Here is a 24051-nt window from a genome sequence, read left to right as displayed (position 1 = left end):
AGATTTCAATTCAGCAGCTGGATGTTAGGGTAAAAAAAAAAAAAAAAAAAAAAAAAAAAGACTAATCTTTGTAACCAAACAATCCATCTAAAAAAATCCCCCCCTGCAAATGCTTCTCCATTATTGCTTTTGATCCCACATTACCTCCCCCTTTGCCTCCCTGGGAGTTTTAGAAAGAAAGCTAAAAGAGCTCAGTAGACATTGATCCTTCACCTGCTTCCTGGCTGCTCTGCTCCTATAAGCTGTTCTCCAAAGGGATGTATGGGCAGATAGGAAAGTCAGACACGAAGAAGTCCAGGTAGAAGACCCATCCAAAGCTAGCATAAAATACTACATTCACTTGCCTCTTCAGTTCGTCCACAGCAGACCAGTTCCAGACAGCAGTGATCATCTTCTGTTGCAAACTGCCACTATCTGGACAGAACAAAACATTTTTTTCCCCAGAAATCCTGTTTTTAAGATTCTATTTCAAGGTTAATCATGTTCTGTCTTCTATGCCATGTGGAGCTGTGATGTCTGTCCACAGAAATACCCAGTCAGGCTCACGACCCACAGTGTTAGAGACTGTAGAAAAACAGTTTTGGTGAGAAAAGTATGCTATGATTAAAGGTGTTTGGCAGGAAACTCTTTGCACATTTTTTAACACTTCCTGCATCATTCAGTTCTTCTGTAGTTCACTCATTTGGATCTTACAAAAGCCTTCAGTGACTGAAAACCTTTGCCAGTTCTTGCTTCTTTCAAGTAGCTACTGTGTGCTAAGCACAAGTACAAGAATTATCACCTAAATTAGCCCCAATGCCACTGCTCTGTGGCATTTCTTCTGTCTCTTGACACCTGTGAAGTTGCTCTGAGTCACCCAGAGGCTACACAGATTCCCGTGCACTGGACTTAAATGCAGGGAGAGTGAAGGCAGCTTGCAGGCAACTTCCCACCCTCACCCCTCCTGTCCTACCTAGGGCGGGTGAATCTCAGAAATTACACATCATCACATCATGCCTTCTTCAGGAAGGAAGAGTATTTCAGAATCACATTTATGCATATATTGACTAACACAAATCAAGGTCATGTCATGACCAAGGCAAATTACAACTTTAATTCAGTTTTACTGGCTGTGGGATAGATAATGGACTTCAAGCTACATTGCTGTCTCTCTAGCATCTCTCAGAAACATTACATTAACTCAAATAATGGAAATAAGAAGGTCAAGGTTTGCTCTAGAGCAGATCTTCTGATCTTTTAGCTAAGTAACAAGAGTAATAGGGTTTTGTTTTTTGTTTTGGTTTGGTTTGATTTTTTGAACCTGATCTCAAAAGCCTCACCTTGCAGGTGTCCTTATACCACTAAGTAAAACTGAGGTGCATCACAATACACTTGATTGCATCCATATAGAAATGTGTAGTGCATTTTAAAGACCTGAGTTTGTAGGGCTCCTAGTGAGGGAAGACACTAAGAAAACAAGGTTTCCTAAGTAAAGATGAAGAAGTGACTTTCTGTTTGCAAGAGTTATGCTGCTTTGCTGGGCAAACAGCTTGTTGTTTGAGTTTGTATGCTCGCTTTCACTTAAACTTGACATGGTTGATCTCTCTGTGCCAATCACACACAAATATGTACATCAAACTGTGTTTGCATAATGCAACCTTACAGTTAATTAAGAAATACAGAACGATTTAATCTGGATTGACATTGCCAAGTTAGCTAAAAGAGTTATACATTTTTTTTCTATTCTTGAATAGAAATAGCTGTTCTTGAATAAGGAACCCAGTATTTCAAACTTGTATTTAACTTCAGCCCTTCACATGCACAATCACTGTGGATTTATGATTACAGCAGAGGCATGATGCCTCGGTTTGCCATTTGCATTTTCACCAAATTACTAGCCTTACTTAAGATTCATTTCTAATTTACTGTTCCTCCTGAAGGCTTAGGATATTTTTTGGTCAATGAGTTCTTGTAAATCACAGACCCATCTGAGAACTGATTACAGTTTTGCCACTGGAACATGTCACAGTCCTAAGCATAAACTCAAGAAGAGCACTGCCTTGTATAACCCAATAAGATTGGGTGGTCTGGGAGAAAGGGGATCCAGCTTTACATTGCCTCTACCTTTAAGAAACTGTATACAACAGAACTACATGTGATGCTGATTGCAAGACAGTTTGCTATTGGTAGCATATACAAGGTATAAAATTATTTCAGAAGTTTTAAAAGTATCATATATAAAACACTAAAGGAAGTACAGCTATCTGGCATTCTTGTGAAGGTTGGAACATTGGACGTTATGTATAAAATATTTAAGAAATGCAGTTTTGATGTGTTATTTTCCATGTCTTTTTGCCTGCAAGTGGAGAGGTGGATGGGATTCCCAGAGAGTTTCTTTTTGAGATTCTGCTGACAGCTCTACAGATCCACTTCCTTTCAAGCCCTGTTGGTTTTTCTTTTTAAGGAAAACACAAAACAAAACAAAACTGGTACATCTTCTCCAAACTTTACAAAGAAAAATAAAAGAAACTTTGCCTACAGAGAACTTTGGTTTTAACTATTCAATTTATACACGGTTTCACTAACTTCAGGTGCCCTGGAGTCCTAGGAACATGTAGCACGTCACAAACGGGCTCTTTGGCCCTCATACAAAACCTGTACCTGGCCACCAACATTAAGCATGGCAGCCTCACAGAGCTAGGTGGCTAGCAGGTTTGGATGTCTTTGAGACAGTACATGACAGAGAAAAACAAACAAACAAACAAACAAAAAACAAGCTATTTTTAAAATTTGTACTCAACTACTTTAATTTGAACCCCCAGACTTCTAGTGGCTGGGAAAGGTGAAACTTCACAATTAAATACAAAAACCTAGCTGTTCAGTGTGACTTTTTTTTATTATTATTAATTTATTTACTCTTCACTCTACTGTTGTGTATGTCACTTGACTTTGCTTTTGCTAGAAATCTTCACAGTACTGACTTTTAGCTAATCACTACTGGGTACCTGACTGTTCCAAAAATGAGACTAAACAGCAGTACATGTTGTCTGATGAAGGAACAGAGGGCTGGAGGAAAGACTTCTGGCTTCTATTTTGAGCTCTGCTACTGATTTTCCACATATCATTTGGCAAACTCTGCAACTTTCCTTTTCCCTAGCCTTATACTTAACTAGCAAACAGTTGTGAAAGTCAATATTTAGAAAGCATTTTGAGATCTATGGATTAGAAGTTTCAAACAAGTTTCAAAGTTTCACCGCCCATAAATGCCAAGCATTGTTATTGACTATAATCTCCCTGTCAAATGTTAGGGGAAAAGGTAGAGAGGGATGGGGAAAAATCAATAACAATACAAATCTGCCACCTTCACAATAGTGTAAATTCATGACCCCTTTCATAGGTTAAAGGTGGTCTTCTGTTCATTAGTGTCAGTCACACATTAAAGGTGCTGCTGGAGATTGGCACAATACAGGTAGCAGTTGAGAAATCCAGTTATCGCCTAAAACTGTAACACCAGTGCTACTCAGCAGAAAGTAGGAAGGAAGTATTCTCTCTCCTCTTGGTCTTAATTGCCATTATGCTATCTCACCAGCTACCCACTGCAACGTTCATCTCAATTAACAAGCTGATGGCAGATGCTCTGTTGCACGATTAGTTTTTATGTCTCACCTGTATGTCTCCCTTATGCAAGTACCTGATTTAGGCAATGGATCTGAAACATATCTCAAGTTAATTCATATGAAGGTGTACCCACAAGACACTTTAGTTAGATCTCTGCTCATGTCCACCCATTTCCAAATGAAGACAAGGCAAACTTGATAAAGCTCCTCTTTGATAATGATTTGAGGCTGTACATCTTGGACTCCCCTTTGTGATGCTCCCTACTAACAAGCAGTACAGCACTGGGTCTTTGCTAGCATCGGTTTTTAAGAGCTCTATCCTAAATCATTGATACATATTGTATCAACCCCTGTCAATAAAGGTTCATGGTATTACTCAGGATTTACTTGTTAGGATAATCACCAAATAATACTGTTGTCGCTACTGAGGCTTCCACAGAAAGTGGAGTCTGTCTCTTAGCAGAAGCAGACACCTAAGAAACAACTGTTTTTGCATTTGGTAAGTTATTTGAATAAAAGTGAAAAAAATAAAGTTTATAAATAAGTTTTTAATTCAGTTATTTATTGGTTGCCTTTTTAACTTCTGTTTGCAAACACCTGCTTGCACTATTTTTTTTTTCTTTTTTTTACAAGATCCCACATGTTTACATATGCCAGGTATCAACAGGCAGCTTGTTTCACAGGTGGATTCACCTGTGCAGAAGCTTAGAAATTAAAAAAGCTAGCACTGTTTCTTACCCAGTAGCCTGCTTCAAAGCCTGACAAACAAGTAGGAAGCCCCTCTCCTCCAGGATCCAATCTGTCACAGCCAGAAACCAGCCTGCCTCCATCCATCAGTGGAGCCACGCTGATTTTCAGCAGCTGGCAGTCTGGTCCCATATGTCTTAGCTGACCGGTCACATAGTACAAATAATGAACAGTCACAGCGAAAGATTAATGAACTCCAGACCACAAATCACCCATGCAAATGATCCTGGGATTGCAAGTGTTTGTGAGCAGTGAACACAACTGCAGCTTCTCGCACACCTTACAATTGATCCACAAAGCACATGTGAAACAACACGGATGTGAAAGCCTCAGCAGGACAGAGCCATTAGCACAGCATTTCAAACCGCAGAGACGAGCAGTGCATGCGATTTTGATCAGGAAACCAAATGCAAACTTCAGCTAAAAAATATTTGGTGAATATTAATTCTGCCAACAAATGCTATTTTAGGAGGATTGTAACTACCCATGAATTTAGATTGAATTTGATAAAACTGCTTCAACTCTAAACAATGAAGAAATATTTCCAATACACACCAGATATCTAATTCTGTTATTTTCCAAGGAAAATATTGTGGCTTTTTATTTTTCAGTTGCATATCTACTTATGATTTGAACACTTTAAAGTGGTAATAGAAAGTGTCCATCATCTTGAAAATGAAATTAAATATTTAATTGGGATATGATTGTTTAAGTTTGGATCAAATTTGGATCTTTGTCCATAATAATAACATGTGATATATGTATGTATATACATGAAGGTATGCATGCTTTCCTTGCATCTGGTTAGGCCAATGAAGCGGAAGAAGCCCTTCTGACAGCTTAACACAAAAGGATTTCTATCAAAATGGCAATGCCTTTCCTTCACACTCATAGTATTCAAAAAACATGTTTTTTTCCGACCCTTCACAGATCCTCAAACTTGCACCATGGCCCTTTCCTCCTGGCTCTGCCTGGACAGCTGAACTGACCTGATGGGTGTGTGGCATCCCCAGAGGCTCTCAGGCAGGTTAGAAACACACGTTTCGTCAAGTCCATGTGGCCCTGCAAGTCTCTCAGCATTTGAGACTGCATCACTTAAGATGCCTCAGATCCTCCTCAGTCAATTAAGGAAGGAGTTTTGGGAAACCTCGCAGTGTGCCCTGAGCAGGGTTCTGGGGGGACGGGATACATTACTCTGAAGCAGACAGAATCAGATGGCATCTAAGAGGTTGCAAGTGTATGGAGAAAAAATTCAAGATATATTTTGTAGTTGCTAAATTTAGATTGCTCCCCCGAGGCACCAGCCTTCAGGGATTTCTGCTGTGGGAAATAAAGTGGCAGGCACGCATGGAGGGGAACTTGCTGCTGCTCTCCTGAAAGCCTCCCTGAATGTGCTGTGGGGAAAGACAAGGGGACAGAGCAGGACTGACACTGGAACAATTCTTTACGAAGTCTGGAGTTTAATTTGCCCTAAAATAAAGCAACTTGTTATCAGGTGTAACGCACTGCTTCTGACCTTCAACAACTACAATGTATAAACCAAATAACATGTCTTTTATCATATTCCCCTTTCCCCTCTTTGCTTCAGAAATACTGCAGAATACATGTGGAAATAATCACATGGAAAACAAGCAGTCACGGAAGGTTTTCTTCCAAACAGGATACAAACCTCTTGGTTAACAGCAATGTCACAAAGAAGCTGTAAAACCCCCAAAGTCATTTCCTTCTTCTAATTCACAATGACATTAACAAGATCTGAACCCTGACCTGCAGGTGACTAAATTATGTTGCTAAGCAACTACACTTTTGAAAAAGAGAGAGAAAGGAGGAGCACTACATTCACCCCAGGTTGCCAGTATGGGGTAAATACACTTTGTGTCTGACTCCCCACATCACGGTGCAGCACAGGAGTGCTCTCCCCTTTGGCTCTGGGAAGGGAGCACAGCTTGTGAAGGTGTATACGCAGTTTTGAATTTTTCGTTTCTTGAGAGACTCCACACAGACAGGTATACAAGACCATCGCTACAGCTAAAAATGACAAAATGAAATATAGCAGCCATTTTTCTTGGAGAAGAGGTGCTTATAAATTCACTTCGTCCAAAGTATCTCTCACTACAGCAATACATCAAACTATGCAGCCCCATCAGTCTGAATCAATTAGAAATTACTCACCAAGTAAATTACATTGAAAAGCTTTGATTTGTTACCAGAGTTTGTTACTGTTCTCTTCAATCTTAAAAGACTGAAAGCAAAAAAGTAATAATGTGACAGTGATAGTGAAATGTAACTTTTATTGAGATGGATGGGAACCTATTTGCCACAATATTTGCTTTTAATAATTTAATTTTTCAAACACTGCAAAGAGAGCCATAAATATTTGATTATGAAGCTTTCCAATTTATGGTACATTAGTTTGCACTGGTTGCCTATCTTTCCAACATTTTTATATTTCATTTCTAAAAATAATTCTATCAACAATATGTTCATAACTACCTTTTACTTTGCCTTCTAACCGTGTTCTTTTAACTTTCATCTGTCGCAGGTTAGTAACCTTTCTACAAAAGGCACTTCAGGCACTGAAAAAAAATACAAAAGGACAACTCCCTTAAGAAAATATTATGTTTTTTTACTGCTTTGGTTCATTTTTGAACTCCCTTAAAGGGCCAGCTCTTCTGTCATGAAGGTCACTGACAAAACTTACAGTGATTTTGGTGGGAGCAAGGCTTGCTTCCCTGCTTCCCTCATTAGCATTGCTCATGGTTGCTGTGATTGCTGCATGAATGAACCACAGGGTTTTGTAACTGTTAAAATAGAAAGCATTTCCCAAGCTAAAACATAAAACAAAATGAATGCCAACAGAACTTATGTTAACCGTAGACCAAGTTTCTATCTAGAAAAATTTCTTCTTGTATGGAATTCACAATTGCTGGTTAGATCAGAGGACTTTGCCATTTTTGAGGACACCTGTGGCAGATAAAATTGCCTAGCTGGACTTCTCTGATATGACAGTTCCTACAGATGTGTGTAAAAAAAGGGTGCAAGAGCTAACCTTGAGCTCACCTGGTCTTCAGCCATATTTTAAAAGTTAAAGAAGGTTAAAAGCTGAAAAAGCTTTTATCTCCTGTTATACCCAGGTGCTTAACAAAGCAAGGAACACACACCCCAGTTACTGCTGCTGAGTGTTCAGACTGATGGATTTCACATACTGAGAAAGGTGGCTTTGCTCCTTGTTGATGACTAGATGCTACCAGCTTCTGCTTGGTTGCCTCAACTGGATATTAAAATAGATATTTTGCAGATGCCAACTGCAGATTTTCTGGTAAAATACAGTGTGGCTGTCTTCTAGGCTGGTTATTTCACCTTGGATCTGGCAGAAAGTTCTGGTGCTGGAAATACCATACTAACCCCCTCCTTTCACCCATCCCAAACCCCTGCCATTCCTGACCTGATATTCTTACTGGAAGATTAAAATAAACAATGTAGTAAAATATAATAGTATATAATAGTAACAGCAAAAATTAAGACAAATGCAATTGAAAAGCACTTCTGACATAAGGTACAGATTCCTAGGTAAATGTCAACTTCTAAGTTGTCACTTACAGAGAAAATGACTCAGAGACTGAGAGAGAAGGCAAAAAGAAGAGTCAGGTTAAGATCTTTTAAAGGCTACTAAGGAGATGACAAATGTAGTTCAAAGACTGTGGGTGAAGAATGAGTCATTATTAATAATGACCAAGGGCTTTAGTTATTGGTGATGAAAAAAAAAACCCACAAGAAAAAAATATTATGCTTGAAGCTTTATACTGGCATAGAGTGGAAATTATATGCAATCCCTGCTAAGTGGCCGATTTTACTGCTAGAAAATCCCTCTGACTGAAATGTACTTCAAAGTAAACTACTTCAGAATTTCTTTGCACTGTTGGATGCCCAACCAAAGGTCATTTTCTCCCTCTCTCTTTGTGCATCATTTTAGCAATTTTTTAAAGTCGTCCCCCCACCCCCTTCTGCAGTTTACTTTTATTTTTCTAGACTTCAGAGGGCCTAAACTGAAAATTGGATAACTGGGTTTGGAAATGAAATGCAAAATAGGGAGCCTAGGGTGATTTAAAATGAAGATGTTTATTCATTACGGACCTTTCCCTGCAAGGCACTGGCCACCCTCTCACGCCACTGAACTCAATAGGAGCAAAGGGGTTACAGCACTGCAGCCCCTGGTGGGAGCCACAGGCTGGATTCCAGCTCTCCCCCTCCTCCTACTTACAGCCCAATTCCTCACAAGATTTAGTTTTCCCTAAGGCAAATTCCCACTATGCCCAGTAAAAATCCTCTATCAAGGAAGCTTTTTTTCTTAACATTTTGGGATTCTCTGGCTCTAACAGCTTTCTCACTTGCTCAGTGTATTTTTTCCTCTCCTGATAATCAGAGCACTGATACAGCACCCTGGTTAGAGGCTGAAAGGATAGAGTTCCTCACTTTGGTTTTAAACACATCTGCTACTAGTAATAGTGAGGAGCACATAAAAGGTGGCAGTGTTAGGAGTGAAGCAGAAGGCTGTGTAGAGGAAGTAGAGAGCATGTCATCCTCTTTTGTTACTTCAAGAGAAACCCCATCCCAAATCTTCCAGAGCAGTAAAGCTCCTCAGGGCATAAATTGGGGTACACTTCAGTGTAGGTTCAGACAGCTTACATCTCACTGCTTTGGCTCTGCTGCTGCTCTGTTTAGGACACTGTAGTACAGCCTGAATGTTACTCTGCTTTATCCTGGCTTAAGATCAAAGGTAGCAGGGCACTTTTCCATCCCCACCTATGATACATGTGAGCAGGTGTTGGAAGGAAATGATTAAAATCCTGTAATAGAACACAGCAACTGAAGATCGCCCTCAGAACAAGACTACAGCGTGGTGCCTGCTCCTGGGTCTATAAATACTGCAGCAGCAAAGCAGCTTTAGCTGTTCTAATTTGATGATTGCTTCAAGACTATCTCTTAGACTGATATCAAGAGCTAATTCAGCTGAAAAAACTAATATTGCCAATCCCCCCCTCTTCCTACCCCTGCCTCCCCCCCACCCCAAAAAATAAATAAATAAAATAAAAAGGTTAGTGTTAGCCCACTGGTTTTTGATCTAGCCTACCAGGTACCTTATACAAGCACCAGCACCTCCAGACCCTGAGCATATGAACGCTCCCCCTTTGGCAGACTTTACACTGCAGGCAGTCATAAACCTGCAGTGAAAAATCCTATCCCTTTATTTATTTTCTTTCTCTGATGCACAAAACAGTAAGTAGCTTTTGACTAGTGTGTGATCCAAAGGACAAAAGAAAACAGCAGAAACAAAAGAACAGTTAACAGTCATGAGAAAAGGAGAGACCTGTATGTCTCAGCAACGTGGACTGCTGCAATATACGGCATTATGTTTTTTCTTACTATTTTCAGTAACAGCAATATGAGTTTTGTCTTGCAAAATGGCATTGTATGTTGCAAATATAGTGTGTCCTGAGGCCTTTCAATTTTTTGGGGGTAGAATACAAAGTTGTGCTTACATGGACCTCTATGCTACATTGACAGGAGGGAAATAAAGGGGAAAGAAATAGGATGAAAAGAAAAGCTCTTCGGGGCAAGCTCGTAATAAAAGAAACGTGAAGTTTTTAAACTGGCCAGGGCATTGGCATAGCACCCAGGAAACCTACATTCAGTTTCCAATTTCTGGTGTAGTACAATACTGAGCAGTTCTCTTCACCTCTCACTGCTTCCATTTTTTTAATCCAAAAATGACACTACTAAACACCTTTCCTTATATTTGTGCTGTGAAGACTAATTCATTATTAATAACTGAGAGAGGTTCAGAAACACAATGATACGTGGCATATGAGCCGGCAGAAACTCTTCTATCCCCTCTGCACCATGCTTCATTCAAAAAGAGATAAAGGGGTTGATTTCTAGCAGGAGAGCTGTGACTGCTGTGGATAAAGGTTCCCTACAGACTAAAGAAGGCACTATTTGAAGGTATTTAGTGCTATAGCTTTCCCTTCTCAGGCATCTTTACTCTACATAAAAGCATATTTACAGAATCCATGCTTCAATGCACTGTGCAGTAGTAGGGAAAGGCATTCATTTTCTCCCTTTCCCCCTCCAGTTTTCCCCCTACAGCTGATCTGACTCTATCTCCTGCCCCAGGCCCCTCACAAGACACAGTGTCTTGTAAGCTCCCTTCTCACCTGTCCCCTCAAAAGGCCATAAAAAACAAAACAAAACAAAACAAAACAAAACGCACTTACAGAGCAGAAGCTTATATCATCCCCTGCCTCTAAAGCCATTTCAGTTTACCTAATAATATTCTGTGTGGATCTTGATTTGAGGCCTGGGTTTGTCCTCAAGAAAAATCATGGAACAATCAAGGAACAACCCCAAAATCTCTTTGAGAAAGCATACAATTCTTTACTGACTGCCTATGCTAAGGAGGTCAGAGATGAAAAAAACAAAACACAACACATAACACATTTCTCACCGAGTCATTGGAAGACACTGATAACACAGTGTAATGGTACGTAAGCACCTATGCAGCAAAGACAACCATCCTCAGTACTCAGTCAGCCCAAACCACAGCTCAGAGAGGGGGTAAAGGGACAGCTTGGAACTTCACTTGGAGTTAATACCAACTTTTTTCAATTTCTTCCCTTTTCTGAATAAGGAAGTTGTAAAAGACTTTTTTTTTTTTTTTTTTTTTTTTTTTTGGGGGGGGGGGGGTGGCGGGAGACAGGAGGTGGAGGGGCCAGCAGGAAGGGGGATATATAGCCACAGTTGTGGCAGGGAATTTCAATATCTGACGGTAGAAATAGTGGCTGGAATTTTTGGCACTAACAATGACTTTTCAGACTTTTTTAGAATTCACAAAAGTAAAGAAACTTCAAGAGTTACCTGAAGAAGTCACAAGAAGTTGCACTGTGAATGACATGGACAAGCTAATGGCCTAAGCAGCACTGAGACAAGTTCAGGACATCTTGTGACACCCCACCAAAGAAGGTGAGTTGAGGCCATGGGTATGCAACCCTTCTGACCTTAGCTTTTGTTGCATAGGAATGAGGACAACATGGTAGACCAAAGGCAGGCAAATACATTCCAGTATTTCATAAATGCAAACACTCCTCCTCATGGGATTTATGCTAGTTGAAATTCAGATTAATTTATTTCTTAATTAGGATTACCCACACTTTGCTAATACAGAAGGAAAAGAAATCCAATGCCTGATATAATATGGCCTTATATGCTATCTCATAAAAGTCTTAATGTAAATCTCCATTCAAACAGGAAAACTCAGTGGTGAAATACGACCCAACCTCCAGGCATCTGGGGGACTTTCATCCCATCAGATAAGGTGAGTGTTTGGAAAGTAAATGGCATCAACTGCATGGAAGGTTCAGGTGCAAGAACAAGGTTCATTGTAACCAGCACCTTCCAAATTCCTGGTATAAACTCACTTCTTATCACCAAGTCTCTCAAATCTACAGCCCAATTGACAAGTAGTGTGACCACAGGTCGGTTGGGTAGAATACAACCTTGTATACTTATCACAGAATTATTTCTGTAAATAATATCTCTAAACTCACAAGATTGCCTGGAAAATAACCTCTAGTTTATATATACAGAAATTGGATTAAATCCTCTAAAAATCCACACCACAGTTTACAAAGCTTTCTGGTAGAGAAGTTCAGGATTTTTAATTAGTACTATGCAGACATGAGGCCAGACATGCAATGTTCAATAAACCAGTTAGTTTCTACATCAGTAATGAGTCTTAGAATATTAATGTAGGGCCTTCAGAAGTCAGAAACAGAAGAGTGAATGTGCAGTGATCCTAACATTACCCCCAGGTACACATAAGTAGCAGAGATATTAATGACCTCAACAGTATGAAGCTTTTTTAAACAAAACAAAACAAAACAAAACAAAACAAAAAAAACCCACACACAATCTGGAGAGGTGGAAACATGTATTTCTCATGGGTTAATATAATCAGCTGCAGGTAGATTTCAGAGGATTATTTCCACTCTTTTGAGAAGAGATTTCTTTTGTGGGCATGATAAAAATTGTTAATATGTTGCTGCTGTTTTATTCAAGGTGAAAATTTTACTTTAATCACTTTCAAATAAATGCCAAACTCAACTATTACTCCCTTCTAATAATACTGAAGAAAATAGTTCATACTAAATCTAACATAATGAACACAGCACGTTCACAGAGAACTGAGTGTTCTGAGCTTAACTCCCCTTTAATCCATAATTCCTTTGGAACTATGTATTACATCCATATGAATACCAAAGAGGTTTATGATTAATGTTATTTTAATGAATAATAATAATAATAATAATAAAAAGATGATGATTTACACAAAGTTATTTTTTTTTCTTTCTTTCTTTTTTTTTTTTTTTTTTACACATATAGATTTGTTGGTTAGAGACTCTAATATATTTAAAATATAGCATTCCAATCTGATTGGGATAGTAATACATTTCAAAAATCTTCTAAGCATTGTGAATGCATAGCTGAATTGAGCTGAGAATAGCTGCAGGCTCTGACAAGCCCCAGGTACTTCCCAGATTTTTCCCTTACCCAGGCTGTGCTGTGGAAGCATGATGTGAGCTGCACATCCTTGGGAGAAGTGACTTTACCAGCATGTGTAGATGGGCATGATTCTCACCTTGCACTGGCCTGAGTCTAGGTTTCTACCAAGTTACTCCTTATGTATGGTGACAGATGATGTGAGATGAGACCTGGCCATACTATGCATCATTCAGTACAGAAGAATGCTGGGTCCCAGCACTTACCCTTTGAGCAAGATCCTTAGCTGCTGTAAATGCCAGCAAGGTCATTGGCAATTAGTTACACCAGCACAACAGTGACTTATAAATGGCCTGATTTCCAAAAAAATAATGGACAGTTAGGGAGCTCTCACGTAAGGATGGGAGCCAGAGTTTCTCAGTCCCTCTGTATGGTTACATTACAATCTTCAGGAGGGCTTTTACTACATCAGCCAACTCACATGTACAGACATCGAAAGCTGTCCTGCAAATGCTCTCTGCATATGGAGTGGGATTACAGCAGCTGGTGATATCAAGGGCTGTGGTTCTTACCCTGCTCTCTGGTACAGAGCTGCAATACCAGCTGTTTCTCACCACTTGCTCTCTTGCCTTCTAATCTGAGGCACTAGCTCTGGCCAAATCTATTTGGCTCATCTTTCCAAGAAAGTCAAGAAAGTGAAAAAAGGGCTGTGAAGCACTGATAGTGCAGCATAAGCCTGCATACAGTGTATCCAAATAACCTATTAATGGAAACCCTTTGGCAGCTGTTTAAATGCTGTGAGTAGAGAAACGTCTGCAGTCAGAACTCTGCGGGATCCCTTCCTGAAAATGCCATCACCATGTTGTTATAATTAAAATAACATCCTCACCAATGCCAGCTATCTTTATTAGGTACCAAACACTGAACCTCTTCCCAAATCACTGGGGTGCAAATTACTCTTCAAAAACATTTCTGGAATTGATTTAAACATAAGCTTTCACACAGGAGTGAATTTTCCCAAGCACAACAATTGTGGTCCAACCCCTAGGCACTGTGGTACCCCTTCCAGAGACTTCTGTGTAGTTATTGACATCTTGCTGGATGCTGCAGGTTTTTTTCTGGACTGAAGTGCCAAAAGATTCTAGATTATACTCCATAGTAGATTTATATACATACATATATATATATTTGTCACTTTGACCACAGAAACAACTGCCCCAGTGCCTTATAAGGGGACTCCAAATGAAGGTTTAGTCTGGAAAACGGATTGCTAGCATGAAACCAGGAAAGCCATGGGTTGTACGTGAATACCCACCAAAATTAACTCAAGTCATGAAATTTACTGTAAGGTAACTTACTAAACATTCTCATTTTTAGAATGCAATTGTGAAAGTTTCCTTCTAGAGGAAAGTTGTGGTGCTGTCTGCTTTCCCACACACCTGCTCAGAGTCAAGATCTGGGCACAATCCTGTATGCTGCTAGCAGATACCAACCCAGTCCTAATGTAAACATTATTTGTCAGGGTTCATTACTTGAAAAGGCAAGAGTGATAATCTGTAAAAACTTCTCTCCTATTACTCACAGTTTGTGTTTGATTCCTTAATTGTTACTCACAGCCAGCCCAGGAACCTACTTACCTCTCCCATGAAAGAACTCGGCATTTACTCCAGAAACATCGCTCTCTGGACCACATGTGGCAAGGCAGAATCTGGAGGGGAACTGCTGAAACGGATTCCTTAAAACAAAGACTCCAGATGGATTTTGAATCTCCAAAAATGAAATAGAACAACCCACTTTTTAGCTAGAGAATGGCTGCACAAAACAGAATTAGAGGTTGAAAGCAGATCTCCCCTTCTCATCACAGCGAGTACTCAGTGTTTTCTTTTGCTGCAATGAGTTACATACAGGTGACAGCAACCTATGCGAAGGGACTCATGTATCTCTGTATTGGCATGTTGTACTTTTTGAGAAGCCATAGGGTACCTGAGGGACCAGCTCTTCAGAAGGGTGCAGGTCTCCCATACAGTTTGTATCATGTCTTAGTCCTGGCAGCTCTCTATCTTCTCATCAGTTTTCCTGTCTGATAAATCTCACATCATGACTTCGTGCCCTCTCTGTACTCTGGGGGCATGCCTCAGATCTGTCGGTGTCCACAGAGTTCATCTGACCAATGCACAGCAGATGGTACCACAGACACAAGTCCTCCTCCCTGCTACCTACCCACACTCTTAGAGAATGCAGTAAGCCACAAACAAACAAGTAAAACATGTGCCAGGACTCTCAAAGGAAACATACAGTTTGAAAGCTTCTCTTACAGTTTCTCAGGCTAAACACCCTGGGTGTTTGTGGAAGATGCTGATCATGCCCTTTCTGAATAATCACATGCTAGAGGTTAAACTTTCTCCATCCCCTTTCCCATGCATACTGCAAGACCTTTGACAAGTAAATGGGTAATGAAATACTCACAGAATTGCTTCATAATATGAAATTTATGTTCTACAATGCAATCTACATTCAGTCAACAAACTAAGATGCAGAACAAAATCTGGTCTGCAGGAAACAGAAACAGCTTTTCCTGATGCCAAAGAGAGCTGCTCAATTTACCCTGGATTTTCTGAGGGTACTGACCATCAGACTGGAGAATATTTAATATTTGAAAGTGCATCTTCTTCTAGCTTTTCTATCACTACTAAAGTTATTTGGTCTTCTCCCAGCTTTTAGAAATTACCTCTGGTTTCTAGAACAACTTGGATACTTCCTTCATATACAAAATGTCATTCCTGTACCTTACAAGATACACAGTGTATCTGCTGGTCAAAGCCATCCTTTGGAAACACAGGCAAACACACCCCAGAATGTCTTTTACTGATAAAAATTATTGGACCATAGTTTCTTGCAAATAAATGTTTAAAACCATTGTTCTAAATGTTTAGAACCATAAAAAAATACATAAATTACAGAATCACAGAAATGTTGAGGGAGACAAGTAAGCAAACAGACTACCTGTGTTGGATGACCTCATTATTCTACTGTGACCACCTGGCAACCTGTGACTTTCTAAGAGACCTACAGACAGGTGATGCAAACTTCTGCTATGTGGACTGTACAAGGTGGAAAGAAAGTTTCACAACAGATTTGCTTTTTTCCAAAGGGTTTTGTGTGTTCTTTTCTATAGAGGGAACAGTGAGAAACTTTGCTCACTATCTCTTTGTGAGATAGTGAGACAGCTCCACTAGTTTTCCAGGCATCTGGCAACTCTCCAGTTTGCCCTTCCAAACTTCTTCTGGGCTGCTGCCTTTATTGTCGACTCCAGAAATATCATTTATAGGAGAGAAACTTCAGAGGATTCTATTTTATCATTTTTTGCACTGGTGTTTCACCTTCAGTGTTTTGCTATCAGCTTTGCCATAATCACGTTTTAGCATCTGCTGTGTCAGCATCATGTTTCAGCATCAGCATTTAACCATCAGCTGTTCCACCATATGGCATTAGAAGCATCAGCAGCACAGCACTTAAAACATACATACGAACAAACAAAAAAGCACTTTCACTTCCCCTCTTCAGCCTACTACCCTTTCTTCATGTCTTAGCCACATTTCTCTGTGACAATAGAGTTCCCCAATTGTCCTTCCCTTGCTTTTTTTTTTTTTTTTTTTTTTTTTTTTTTTTTTTTTTTTTCCCCAGGAAGAAACACATGCTGAAGGAAAGAAAAACAAAAGAAAGTTAAATTATTCAGTTCCTAGGCAAATTTGAAAGAATTTCTCTTGTGATTTAAATTTCCCCTGAGGTTTTAAGGTCCTATGCTAAGGTAGCAAGCTAGGGGTCACTGACTGTTATGTTTTCAATCATACTACCACTTGGCATAGGAGCTTTCCAGCAGCAGTGGCAGGAAGTCTCCTTAAGTGCTGGGCTGAATTTCTGAGTGCAATCTTTAGTACTTCGGAAGATGAATTCAGGACACCCTTCAGACTCAAATTCTTCAGAAGGATCCAATTTATTCTGCAAATGTTTAGTGTGCAGGACAGGTTGGTTGAAGTAAGCAATACTAACCCTGGCTGCAACTGCATGAGGCTTTTGTTTTTGCTACTCAAGGGATTTACAAAAGCCTTCAAACAGAAAAGCAGAGCATACTTTCACCTTCCTGATCATGCAAGTCAGGGAGGTCAACACAGCCTACTGCCTAAATAGCAATAGCTTATATGACAGCTTGGTTTTACCAAAAATCCTTGAGGCATTATAATCTACAGTTATATCCCTTCACGCTCCTGACACGTATTTTCTTCTCCAGATGCAGTCTGTCTAACTGAAGCTCAAAAATGGTCTTCCTAAGCCAACTTTGCACAGCAGAGGACCAACTAATAAGCCTTTCAGTACATTACTACCACAACCTTTGTGACTGGTGAAATATTTTAGACCCACTTTGAAATGTTGGATAGGTCCTGAACTCTGTGAAAAGTCATTCTGTCTTTACGCCCCAAAACAATATAGGAGTCTTGGTATTTGAGTATTCCATTAGACACATCAGATACCATCAATTTCTTCTGGTCATATTAAATTCCCCAGAAAATAGTAGCAAATGCGGCCTTTTTTTGGGGGGTGGGGTGGTGAGCTGCAATCTGCAAAACCAAAGCATGATTTAAATCCTGACCAAATGAATTTGATTTCTGCTTAGCTTACAAGCAATTAAGTCTCAAATTTGTTTTGAGTAGAGTGCCATTTTTCCACCTCACTGTAAAATTTGACAAATGCAAATTTTGTAGGCTTCACTTTGAGTGTGAAATTTTCCAACATGGTGCCTGTTTATCTATAGAAAGCTGTAACTAGTGAGATATCCTTGAGAAAAATGCAGCAGAAAGGGAATTAGATGAGACATAGGACTTTTCGCCGTGGTGGTCAGAGTCTAATCACTCCTTCCCCTGTTTTGAAGAACAGGCAGTATGAAGCAGTAGTTTTCCATTTTATAGTGTACGGAGGGAAGAGTTGATCTTTGGAAACCAGTTAGGAACAAAGAAGCTGAACTAAGATTACTGGAGCACCAGAGAGCTGACAAAACCCACATAGGAAAGGACAATATTAGCTGGCCTCTAATGCTGTAAATCAGGGTTACCAATGCCATGGACACTGGTGCAAACAATTTAAAGGAGGAGGATTAATGTAGCAGCTGACAGAATTTACTTTTTGTATTTTTAGGTCATCACTGATGAAACATTCTTGTTGACTTTGATTCAAAGTTTTAGATCAGAAAGTCTGAATATGCAACTGTAAAAGATAATTAGCATTATTTTAGTTGTCAGGATGCTAGTCTCTAAAGCTGCAATTTATGTATGAAGCTGTTAGAAGCTGATCAAGATGTTAGATGAAAAGCCCCACATACTGGGAGGACTAGTTCAGATGTGAGGATGTCCTGAACACCAGCAGGGAGTCTCTACCTGTGAAGATACAGTTCAGTGGAAATTCAGAGGCACCTGTGCAAGCCTTACAGAGGTGTAAGCTATCATTACATTCCTTCTAAGTTGACTGGTGGAAGTGAGGGATGGCCACAGCTTCTTTCCCCAGAAAGTCAGATTCTGTAGTGACTGCCAGTATCTTTAAGCTATGCCTCATAATGAAGAAATTTTCCCATGTAACTATGCTCCTGGAAGACCTGACTTAATGTCAATTTGTGGATTATAGGTGTTTTCCATTTAAGTGTATTTCCAGTGTATTTCATAACCTTCTGGAATGCATGTGGCATGCCAGTAACCGAGGATGTCCCTTAGCAGCGTGTTATCAACAGTTATTTTATTCTGTGAATAGATCCTTAACGAGCCCAAGATTCTCCACACACTGCAACACTTTTTGCTGTAACATACCACATTTTTCTTCCAGAAAATGAATCTACTATGCTTCCCAGCCAATATAAGCTTTTGTAACCAGCGGAGCCTGCATCTGCACTACTAATCACTCCAACCTTGTAAATTGAAAACAGGTCTCACAAAGCCGGAAGTAACACTTCCAGCTGTAATGCTATTAACCTAATCCTTGGTAGTTATTACAGAAACTCACGACACACAGCTTAGCAGATACCAGAAAATACAGTTCTTCTTCAGTAAAGTTGGAGCTGATCTTTGTATATCATGAGCATTATTAAAACCAGCTGAATTAAAATGTAGAAAGTTGATGCTTCTACAGCTTTGGTGCAAAGATGCAAAAAAAGCTTGTATCAACTTAACCTGGCACATAAAGATAATGATACAGGGGAGCATGTTGCATACCTGTATAGTGCATTCAGGCTTTAACTTTGCATTCAAACCCATACTACAATTTCCTTATGCGCAACACAAATTCATCAAATTTTCTGTATGTGTTTTACCATCTTTTCCGCAAAGAGAAACACAGGGCAAAATCATGGCCAAACTCAGTCAGAAGATATAAACACTTTAAATCTTCTTATGTTAAGTATGTTAGAGTAGACTCTCATTTGTAAAGAAACTTCCAGACTGCTTTTACAATGCAAAGGGAGCAAAAACTGAGTGGAAAAAGGACTTACCTTATCATCTTTAGCAACTAAAATCATCTATGATTGCCCCAAAATTATGTCATTCTAAAAATAAGTGCCTTGAAATTATTTTTCACACGTTTCTAAAGGGTGCAAAGGCATCAGCCATTTAGTTTTAAAATTACTGTAGCAAGCTTCAGGAAAGATGTGTTTTCCATGGCCTATCATGGAAACATTGTTTTTGTTGATCTCTAATGCATTCCTTCCACTAAATTAAATTACTTTAGACTGAAAGTTTTCGGTTTGCCTTTTTTCTAGGGAACTGTAACTCCCACAGATCTAATTCTTGGCATCGCAACTGCAGAAGACTGGAAGTGATATGAAAACCAAGGATTATCTCAGAGATAAATAATGATACACTCTGTTTCTACGTCATTCAGTCACGCAGACTCCACTCTTCCTGGGGACAGCTAGTTGGAAAATGTTTTTGAAGCTACATTAGCAAAAGCTTGTGCAGTACTTTGAGACACATGGGAAGCTACTGTTTTAGATGTGAAATATAAGAGGTTTAATACATTTACTGTGGGTTACACCATCAAAGGTTTCCCTTAGAGAACTGATTCCACTTTCTGTGACTGCTAAGTTGGGTAAGACTGACAGATATTTGGATAAAGCTCTCAAGTGAGGAGCACAGTACAGGTCTCACTGACTGAGGTAAGTTACTTTAGAAGAAATCTATGAAGGAACCTACACTTTCTAAGAGCTCTAGGGAGTGAGGGAGGAGTTGTAGGAAGGCAAGGAGAGTGAGCAATAGGAGCAGTGACACAGAAGCAGTGTGAACATCAGTGTGATTCATAGAAACATAGAATATCCCAAGATGGAAGGGACCCACGAGGATCACTGAGTCAGCTCCTGGTTCCACACAGCACTACAGACCCTATGTCTGAGAGCTCTGTCCAAACACTGCTTGAACTCCAGCAGGCTCAGTGTTGTGACCACTGCCCTGGGGGGGCCTGCTTTACGACACAATAAAGCTTCAGAAGCAAATACTGCTCAAAGGTGAACCCAACATCCAGAGGTACAAATTCATCTCACAACAGTCTTCTAGTATTTCATTAGCACCTGAGCTGACAGTACCGTAAATGGAGTGAACAAATTTAAGAGTGAAAAAGCGGAATGTTATGAGGATTTTTTTTGAATGTCCCACTTTTTGATTGCAGTGCTTTCTGTAAATCTGAACAAGACACTGTTTTTCTCTTCTGAGATTCAGCCATTCAGTTCTGGAAAGTGGCCCACAGAAGAGGTTTCCCTCCAGAAAAGGAAGGAACATTCTTATAATTTTAAATTAAAGTGTGCAATTACTGTTCTTTATTGTTGCCAGTTAAAAGAGATTTGCTACAGTTGCTTACATACATGCATAGGAACTGAAAGAAACCAGCAGATTCTATAAGGTTTCCTCCTGAGAGGTGTGAATTTCACAACAGCAGTAAAAATGTTTGCTACAGAGCACAAGCTATGATTTAAACACAGACAAATGCTTATTTCCCTTCTGATAGCATTTCCTTTAGTTCTTTCTGACATATAAATGCATTGCTTTGGAAAAAGACCTGGAATATTATTTTAAGATAAGATAGTACAAGTTCATAGTAATTAAGTCAAACCCTTTTTCTATGAAAAGATGTGAGTGAGCAGGTTTCCATGGTAATTCCTTTCTTACCTTTTAAGACAAAGGACAGCTTACAGCTACAGAATTAAGTCTTTTTCATCCCTTTCTTCTCATGCTTATACAGAAGATGTTTCTGGTTTAAACCATCAGAGGCTCATCTTTTCTGATAAATCCAGCCTCAATATCAATTTCTAATGCAAATTTGCATTAAATGTTTAATGATTAAAAAAGTGAAGGCAAACAAAGAGTTAATGAAAATATAAAGTCCTGATTTTTCATGGCCAAATTATTGTCAGGTTACCATTGAAGGGAGCCTGGGGGTGGTACAAGTCTAACTGAAACAATTTTACCTAATTATTGAGTTATTCCAAGGTATAACTTCAATGAGTTAATTGGCACTGCAACAAGGATGAATTTGTCCCAGTGTAAATTCATCTCTTCTCCATTGTTAAGGCTGCTCAAAAGAATGTTTTTGTAACCTATTTCTGAATCCCACCATTGTGTTTCATTATGATTTTCTTTTGATTCTGTTACCATGTGAACAGTGAAATACACATAACCACAGCTCATGATCTCGGAATGTCAACCAAGGGATATTTTGTGCTTCAGAACTGATTGGAGTGACTCAGAGTGCTTTCTGAAAGTTCTTTGAAAAAGTCACACGTGTGTTTAGATCTGAAAATTAATTGGGGATTAAGGAACCAAGAAGCAGGGAAAGGAAAATTTTGATCACCTCAAACTCTACATAAGAACTTTGCATTGAGAAAACCTTTATTGTAAACAAGTCTTAATTGTGGATTAGATTCTGAGCTGAGGTAAACTGGATTAGTTCCATTGACTAAATGACTCAAATTCAGTGGAGTTACAACAAGCAGCAGTGGTGCCAATTTGTATGAGCAGAAAAAATGGCTCTATAGTTAAGACACTAGTTTGCAAGTTCTCAGTATGTGAATTACCATCTGTATTTACATTATATTGAAACAGAGAGCACCCATAAATCTACCTTGCTAAATAGCACATTGTTGATTTACCTCTCATACATATACTGATTACTTATTTATTAATTTTGCTGAAAATTTCTTAAAGACACAGGCCATGATTTCTAACTACTGCTGAGGAGTTCACAGAGGAACTCATCACGTGGACTCCAAATGCTTGAGATTCCATGTTTACATAAGGTAAACAACTGCCCCAATGAAACAATACATGAGGAAATAGGATCCTGGACTCCCCCAAGAACCAGAAGCAAAATTACTGGGCACCTTCAGCTTCTGGCATCTTTATTAGAGACAGTGCAAAAAATAATACGAACTAGCAAGAATCTCAGATGATCCCACATAGAATTTTGAGGGATTCTAATTATAAAAGCATTCTTTTGATATTCAAACTGAGTCAGTTTGAAAGTGGTATCACCTAAGAGAGAACAACTATGGATACAAGGAATAACACTCACTTGATGGTATTGATCAACCAGTATAATTGTTGATCACATAAAGCTCCAGTGGATCACTTCACTGGACTGACTCAATAGATCCCACACGATAAAGCAAAGATCCAGGCTAGGAAAACCACAGGGGACAAATATAGCACAATGTAGATTTAGCATCATGTGTCCAGAAGCCCATTCTTGCATTGCTGCATTGAAACAGCAGCAGCTGAAGATGTCTGCTTTGCACCACATTCTTTAGCACTTGTAGTCTTGGGATGAGGTTACATGGATCTGGGCTTGTGCATCCCCACGCTGGGGGAGCTCTGTCCAGCCACCTCATGTTCCATGCTGGGGAAGGAACACAGCACTCATCAGTGTCTGGGATGGTCTCTGCTTTGTTCTGAAGTCTACAGCATGCAAGAATTGCAACAGCCTACAATGACTCATGTGGCGTTTAGCAACAGAAGGAAAACAACTGTGTGCTTTTTGCCTCTGTTGTCTTTTTCAAGTTTACCTATAGCTTCATTATTCTCAGGGAAATTCAGCATGTGTTCACTTTGAACTGGGGAAAACAGAGCTGGGTCTCATGACTTGTTTTTTGCAGCCAAAAGGTCATACTATGGTTGCAATCAAATTAATTTTTCAGAAAGTACTTAGATGCTTTTCAGGGTCTGCTCAGCTTCTCTGATCCTTTCCTGACTATTCTTTGTGCATCTCTCGTTTTTTTTTTTTTTTTTTTCTCTAATAGGAAGTGTAAGTAGGATTTTTTTCTTTTTTTTCTTTTTTTCCTTTTATTTTTTTATTTTTTTGGTTTTGTTTTTCATGTAGTTACCTGAGAGTTAAAAGACATATACATTGGCAAAGAAGGTGTTTTTCTATGTGACAGCCATGGGTATGGCAATACAGAAAAAATCTGAGCAGTAGTTTCACAATGCTAAAAGCTCAGTTGAGACCAAAAGCAAAAAAGGCAAGATGAAATATTTGTGTCTCTTGTGCCCCTTGGATTATGACCTCTTTTGTTTAACATAGCTGTTCTTAATTTGTGTTTTGTAGTTTTCCACCAACTACATGTAGTTCTCAAGCCATTTTATGACAAACCATCTCCAAAAGAATTGATGGGAGAGACTGGAGGAGAAACATTACTCTCTGCAGTAATTCATTTCTCTTTAAGAATGCGGAAGGGATCCTCCCATCTTCACTGGAGAAAAAGCAAGTATTTCAAAACACTGTAAGAGCTGAAAAACTACTGGGGTTGCATAATTCTTGCAGAGCAAAGACAGAAAAATTGCTTGATTTTGAGAGAAACTGTGAGAGATTTCTGGCAATGTTTCTGGATAAGGAAAGAGAAATAGATCTGAGATGCAATCAAGACAGTTTTCTCAGTGCCAGCAGAGGCACTAGGGTTCAGTGACCCCAGTGACCCCATAAAATGAGACAGGTAATACTGCCAGCTCTTTGAAAGGTTATCTGGGTTTACTCCCAGACACGCCACAGAACCACCAAGTAACTCTAGACAAGCCAGTGAAATTCAACTAGCTTCTGTTTATCTGTATAAAAATCAGAGAGCAAACTATGTAAT

General features: G+C 39.4%; 2 long non-coding RNA genes across 2 annotated transcripts in view; one reads left to right on the top strand and one right to left on the bottom strand.

The window, feature by feature from the left end:
• LOC309883278 overlaps positions 1-10933 on the bottom strand; it is a 61504-nt gene extending 50571 nt beyond the window's left edge. Inside the window, exon 1 of the long non-coding RNA XR_014318428.1 lies at positions 10849-10933. This is a non-coding gene — a long non-coding RNA (uncharacterized lncRNA). The remainder of the gene's footprint in view (positions 1-10848) is intronic.
• A 261-nt stretch (positions 10934-11194) lies between these two features.
• LOC309882944 overlaps positions 11195-24051 on the top strand; it is a 96453-nt gene continuing 83596 nt past the window's right edge. Inside the window, exon 1 of the long non-coding RNA XR_014318385.1 lies at positions 11195-11363. This is a non-coding gene — a long non-coding RNA (uncharacterized lncRNA). The remainder of the gene's footprint in view (positions 11364-24051) is intronic.

The sequence above is a fragment of the Aythya marila genome, assembly GCF_965140915.1.
Source record: "Aythya marila genome assembly, chromosome: 13".
Lineage (NCBI taxonomy): Eukaryota > Metazoa > Chordata > Aves > Anseriformes > Anatidae > Aythya > Aythya marila.
Note: the sequence above shows the minus strand (reverse complement) of the source record. Positions and strands in the feature narration are given on the sequence as shown.